The following is a 7,187-nucleotide window of genomic DNA, read 5'->3' on the forward strand; positions in this document are numbered from 1 at the left end:
TGCCTCTGGCTTCTGATATCAGCGCGACAGTCACTAATCATAACAGCGTCACCAGATTTAAAAGTATCTAATTCCACTATATGGGGTTTAACAGCAAGAACACTCATTCCACTGAGCTACTCTTGCCGTTCGTCACAAATACATTCAAAAACATCTGTCACTTCGCGAAACCCACGTGCTTTTGTTTTTGGCGGGAACACTTTTTCTTTTGTTTTGCCTTGCGACTGTCATGCGGCGGTATGCTTTGCGAGCATACGACCGCCGCAGGACTCTAATAAAAGATAAGCGCGACAATATTTTACCGGTTTGTTTCGGTGAAATCTTTCACAGAATTCTGCGATATAATCTTAATGTGTCCGATACATTAACGGTCTGCTAGACGAATTGTCGGCTAATTATGCCATCACGCCAATTTATTGACAGATAAGGAAGTGTTTACATTACGATAGTTTGGTACCAACACAGTCGGACAATTTATTGTCCCAGATTTGGCAGCTAAACTTTTAGCGGCAATGTAAACGATACTAGCGTGGAATAAATTGTCCGACAGAATATTGGCACGCATTATTATCACATATGTAATCGGGCCATAAGTATATATCATATAGACTACGTTATGATTGACGAAATAAATAAATAAATACCATGAAAAATGCGTGAACGTAGGGCCGTTGCAGGTAGTCGAAGACGCAACTGGTCGAGGATTAATTTCTCTGTGGATTAATCCAGGATTTAACCCTTTCCTTCCCACGACTTTGAACGGCTATTTCTATGCCAAGAAAGCGTTTCCGAAAAAAGTGCTTGAACAAAAATTATTGTAATACACGGCGTGTGTATGGGAAAGGTTTATAACAAAAAATTGGGCATCGCCAAATTTTTCGCTATTCAAAAATAGAGACTTCCAGCTTTCATTTGCACGGTCCCTCAAAAAAATCCACCGAGGGATCTCGAACAACTTTTTCAGAATACTGTTTTTCCCCATACAAAATGAACGGTTCCAAATTAATCCCTATTTCTACTTAACAAACATACCCAATTTTTGTATGAAAAAGTTCCCCCGATGGAATATTTCGATGTTGGGCTTGAATGAAAGCTAGTAGCGTCAACTTTCACGTAACGTAAAAATTAGCGATGCCTATTTTTTTGTAATAAATTTCTTATACCAGACACACCGTGAATATGGTCAAATTTTTCGAAATCAACGAAAAAAATTTAGTTGTAAATCAATAGTATTTTGATTGTTTATCAATAGTTCCACTATTGAAACAAGTAGTTGGGAGTTGGGTATACCTAATGGGATTACAATCATATTCTAAAAACTATTGCATCATATTCATCTGATACCGTTTGTCTCGAGTTCGTCGAAAATCAATGGTGCTCTAGAGCAACCATGTGAAGTAGAGGGTTAATCAGATGAATTGTAATTTGTAATTGTAATTGTAATTGCTCAGTCCACACCCAGGCCGACAACTGTCAGCCCATCTGCTTGTAGGCAGATGTGGACCTACTAAGCCTCCCCCGTTAACATGTCCTACACCGAATTAGCACACCGGGATCTTCCACAGGCAGGCGCTGGCGTTACCAGTCCCAACAAGTGTCAGATACATTCAATAGATGGGGTAGAGGATATAAGAAGATGTGGGAATAGGATGGGAAGAGGCAGAAAATGAAGAGATAGTAGAGAAGTTTCGATTTTGTTGCTGAAACGAGAAAAAGAAAGAATGATAAAGAACATTAGCGATATGTTCATAGATTTTGATTTGGTCGATAATTTCTCATCTATTTTGTTTCCATATCGTTGCATCGGTGACCATTTTCATCGCCTTTCTAGTTTTTGTTAGGGCCAACTCGCGTTTTTTCGTCATGTCCTCTTTGCCGGTTGGCGACGTTCGGGATGTAAGTAGAAAAGCATGCATTTAATATGATTAGTACGACAGTAATTGTGATTGCTCAGTACTTCCAGCCCATTTGTCCGCAGTACATATCAGGCATCCCGTTTTAACAAGTCCTACACAGAATTAGAAACCCGGATCTTCCACAGACAGTCCTAACTAGTGTCAGATAAGTTCAATTGAGGATAGGAAGCGGCAAAATGAGAAAACAGTAGAGAAGGTTTGATTCATTGGTAGCTGTGTGATGTTTGTCTGACATTTTAAAACTATTTTACGTAAGTGTTTAACTCTCCACCCCAAATTTAATACCGGAAAAATATCTGATCAGATGTATAGTTTGGCAATACTTTGTCCACATTGAAATGCTTTTGTTAATACATCTTTTATCAAGAAGGAATAAAGTTGTTTACTGTTATAAAATAATTCAGTTAAAGACAGCTAATGTATTAATACAATTGTAATCCAGAATAAACCCACAGAAAATGTCTCAATAAAAAGTTAACTCTAGTTCAACTAACTACACAAACTAAAAAGTGTTATCATATTTTACCAATGATTTCATCCTAATCTTGACCCTAACATAGTTATGCGCTTAGTGTAAGTAGACGCCGCTTATGATCTTGGTTGGACAATGACCAAAAATAGTGTTGTTTCGACAATAGTCACATACTATGCCCTACGACATTGACGATTCTATTGTCTATGGCTCACCTATTTCGTGCCACCCAGCAGGGACTTGGTCTGGTACCCAATTCAGTATATCTGCTCCACGTAATGTACCGCACCTCTTTTGATTTGTGATATATTACGCGGAACATTACTCTCTTCATTCGGATAGCGGCTATGTAACCCATTGGATTAAAAGCCTCCATCCAACATGAAGCGATTAATCGGAGACTGAAGACTCTATACCAAATTTGGCTCAGAGACAGGTAATCAGTGAGGTCAGTTTTTCTCGTTTGTCAGAGACGATTGATACGTATTAAGACAAACTTTCCACTGCATCTGCCAGCAATAATCGGTGATCGATCAACATTCCGAGTACCCCAATTTACACAAGAATGCCAAGGATCACCGCTCATGCTTTACAATACAGCTGGAAAAACTAGAACAACACCTGGCCACAATGATGCATAAAGCACTAAAGCGGACCGGAAGTGTTGGTGAGCCAGCCCCCACCAAGTAGAGGGTTAATCAGATGAATGTCTGAAAAAAAAAAATTAGAAGGGCCAAAGGTTTTGGAAGGTCACTTGAGACGATCATCTACTTCTTCTTCTCTTTGGAATCTGAATTAGTTTTAAATATTTTGGAATATAGTAAAATTAATTCTATAAGGCTTTAAATTTTGTACTTTGAAGGAATGTGTTCATACCCGAGAAAACTGATAATGAATGGATACCCTTTAGAAGGTAGGGGTAGGCGGGGCATTATGGACACCCGGGGTAGAATGGACACTAGGGTGGCCCACACTTATATGAAAAACAAAAATTTCAAAAACTGCCAAGTCTTACCTCCTAAATCAGTTGTTTTGGACTCCCAGAAGCTACGTTCAAAATTTGAGCAAAATCGGTTGAGCCTAAGGGGGCGCTCAAATCGCTTGAAGTTTGTATGGGAAAACTTGGCCAAATGTATGCAGAAATTTTAAGTTTTCGAATTTTGCCGCTAGGTGGCGCTGTAAGCGTTCAATAATCAAACCCTTTGGTATTATTGTAGGTGACTATATTCCAAAGAACTTTGTCAAAGACCGTGAAGTGATCCGACGGCTGCGAAAAAAGTTATACCCTAGGCAAAGTGAGGCAAAGTATTGAGATTTCATTATTGATATTATTCCTTTACATGTATTAGAAAAACAACAATAAAGTTTATCCTCACTTTACCTAGGGTATAACTTTTTTCACAGACGTTGGATCACTTTTCGGTCTTCGACAAAGATTGTTTGGCATATAGTCACCTACAATAATACCAAAGGGTTTGATTATTGAACGCTTACAGCGCCACCTAGCGGCAAAATTCGAAAACTTAAAATTTCTGCATACATTTGGCCAAGTTTTCCCATACAAACTTCAAGCGATTTGAGCGCCCCCTTAGGCTCAACCGATTTTGCTCAAATTTTGAACGTAGCTTCTGGGAGTCCAAAACAACTGATTGAGGAGGTAAGACATAGCATTTTTCGAAATTTTTGTTTTTCATATAAGTGTGGGCCACCTTAATGGACACCCTCAATATTTTGAAATATGCGAACTTTTTTGAACTTTTAATGAATAGAGAATATAGTCTATTTGTCTAAAACGTAGTTTCAGGAAATAAACATTTGAAATTAAAATTATACTTGATTGTACACGAAAAAGTTGCGTCCTCCGTTTTTTGTGCATGGAAATTATAATTTTCACACCATCTAAAATAAGATTTAGTGATTAATTTATTGCAGGTCGATTAAAACCTGATATTTCTAGAACACATGCAAGTAGTTTTGCTGTATCTACATGCTTAACATGTTTATATTTTCTTCTTTTTATATCAAAAATCAAGTTTGGAAATATCTTCTGCTGCCGAAGCAAAATGGACACTCACCTTTTTGAAAGAAGCGGCAAAGGAAAAATATAACCTAAATCACAAACCAACCAAATTCTTCGATTTCAGTATATTTTCGGTTAAATGTTCACTATAGTAGACATAGGGTGAAACAAATTGGTCAAAAAACGACATCAGTGGAAAATAGTTGTTATAGGCACAGTTGTACATGCCGACAAAAACGAAGCTTTATTCAATACAGCCTGAATTTAAATTAACTGAACAAAAATGAACTACTTCGGCGTAATATTCATCCACAGTAGTTGTTTTTAATGAAATTACTTTATAGGTGTAAATAATGTACAAAATTCGAAAAAGTCTCATGGTGTCCATATTGCCCCATGGGGGTGTCCATTCTGCCCCGTATGCTTGAAGACGGTCATGAAAAACTAACATTTTTCAAAACATTTTTTGAAGTGGATAAATAATTTTTCTTCGTGAGCATTCTTATGCAATAGATGCTAAATAGACTTTAAAAGGATACATGTATCAAAAAACTAAACTTTTTTGACATCTTGCCAGGTAAAGTTGGCAAAAACCTTAGGGTGTCCATATTGCCCCGCCTACCCCTATGTCACAAAACTACTGATTCACAGCTCTATCCTAAAACAATTGAAATAAGGTATTGGTTCGCTTATTAAGCATATGGATCCCATTTTCATCCTACTAATAACAAAGGTTTGAAGCGCTGTTTGTTTTGTTTCTTAGTCTTATATGTTTTTGTTAGAAGTGAGCACGCATGAAACCAAAAGAACTGAATCAATCGGTTCTATAATCGCATGTTTTCGAATAGGATGAATTTGGGAGCGTGAGATTACTTACTCATACTCTACATTGTTTCTACATAAAAGAAGTAAGATATACAGGGGATGGCCAAAATGTTTGGGATAGGCAACTTTTTTTCGCTCACAAAAAAGTTCAACATGCTTTAACTTTTCGTAGAGTGCTTAAAAAATCTCAAATTTTGACTGTTTGTCAACCTATTATATGTGCATCTTTGGTACAAATCGATTGATCAATCTTTCGCAAAGTTAGAACCGTTCGGGTAAAACACTATTTTTTAGACAACTCATTTTTGAGCTGTCATATCTCGGAAACCAATGAACCGAATTGAATGAAATTTTGTACTTACACTAACAATATATAAATGCTTCTTAAACTATTAAAACATAGATACCTTTTGAACGTTGAAGAAAGTTATCATGGATTGACACTTTTTGGATTTTTCTCGAAAAAAAATGTATTTTTTTACGTCAATGTCAATAAATTTTAGTGTTGATGTCCAAAGGTTTTCCACTTCTGTTCTCAAGTTATCTTTAATCAGATATATTGGAGCCTATTTAGATTAAAGGAAGAACACATTTAGTAATTTTTGTGTGGTATTGTAAATTTGACTTATTTTCCCCTATATGGGTAAAAGCTTCAACCCGGTATAACTTAATTCGCCGTGAGAAAATATTACATTTTATAATGTTGTATTAGGTATCAGTATATTGTTGATAAACGTTAAAAAATTCATTCAATTCGGTTCACTAGTTTCCGAGATATGACAGCTCAAAAATGAGTTGTCTAAAAAATAGTGTTTTACCCGAACGGCTCTACCTTCGCAAAAAATTATTCAATCGAGTTCAAATTTGTACCAACCATGCACATATAATAGGTTGATAAGCAGTCAAAATTTGAGATTTTTTGAAGCACTCTATGAAAAGTTATAGCATGTTGAACTTTTTTGGGAGGGAAAAAAAGTTGCCTATCCCAAACATTTTGGCCATCCCCTGTATAATAAATTAGAGCTGCATTAAATAAACTGCAAAACAGCGAAAGCAGAACTGAAAAAAATATGGAAATCAAACAAGAGCTGCAAAAAAATTCTATTCTAAAAGTTGGAATCAATTACGACTAGGGTTCGAATTGGTAGAATTGGTATTTATGATCTAACCACGTTAACGGGCTCCGTTAAAGATCAAGCATTTTTAAAGGCCCTTAACAGCCCTTAACCATTTATCCATCAGCACGGGACCACGGGACGCATGACACTTTGGATTGGGGTTTCATGTTTGATGGACTTATGCTTTCGGAACAGGGGGTTTGTGCTATTGAGGGCCGGCAGCTACACGGACAACCTCAAGGAAGTTAGAATGTTAACATGTATACATATCTCCTGAGTTGAGAAAAATTTTCTAATTTGTTAACAACGCCTGGTAGTTGTTATTTGTCGACTAAAAATTCAAGGAAACAAATAAAAATCATCTCCACCAACCACATCAATCTGCATATCATCCCCGTTGCATGCATCTTCTAAAATAGAGAATAAATATTCACAATACACACATTCGCAGATCCACGGATATACAACTTCGCTGGAGACCTGCCCCTTGTTTACCCCCTAAATTGCGACGCGTGTGCGGTGACGACAACGATGACTTTTTTTTCTCTCACCTGTTGTTTCTAACCGTGTGTACCTACATTAAGTAGGGTGCGGGCACCAGTTTTGGCCAGTCTAAGGGAAATCATTTTTATAAAAATAACCAATAATCCTATGAAAACAACCAATGCGTCAAAAGAAAGGTTCCAATCTATATTTTGAAGGAAAAATGCAGAAATCATGCCAATACTTGATTTTTGTATTAAAAGTGGCACTGGCCAAAATAGAAGCTCTGCCGCAGTTTTGGCCATATTCTTAAGTTTGGTTTCTATTTTGGCCAATCACGTGTATTTCTTATG

The sequence above is a fragment of the Aedes albopictus genome, chromosome 2 (genome assembly GCF_035046485.1).
Source record: "Aedes albopictus strain Foshan chromosome 2, AalbF5, whole genome shotgun sequence".
Lineage (NCBI taxonomy): Eukaryota > Metazoa > Arthropoda > Insecta > Diptera > Culicidae > Aedes > Aedes albopictus.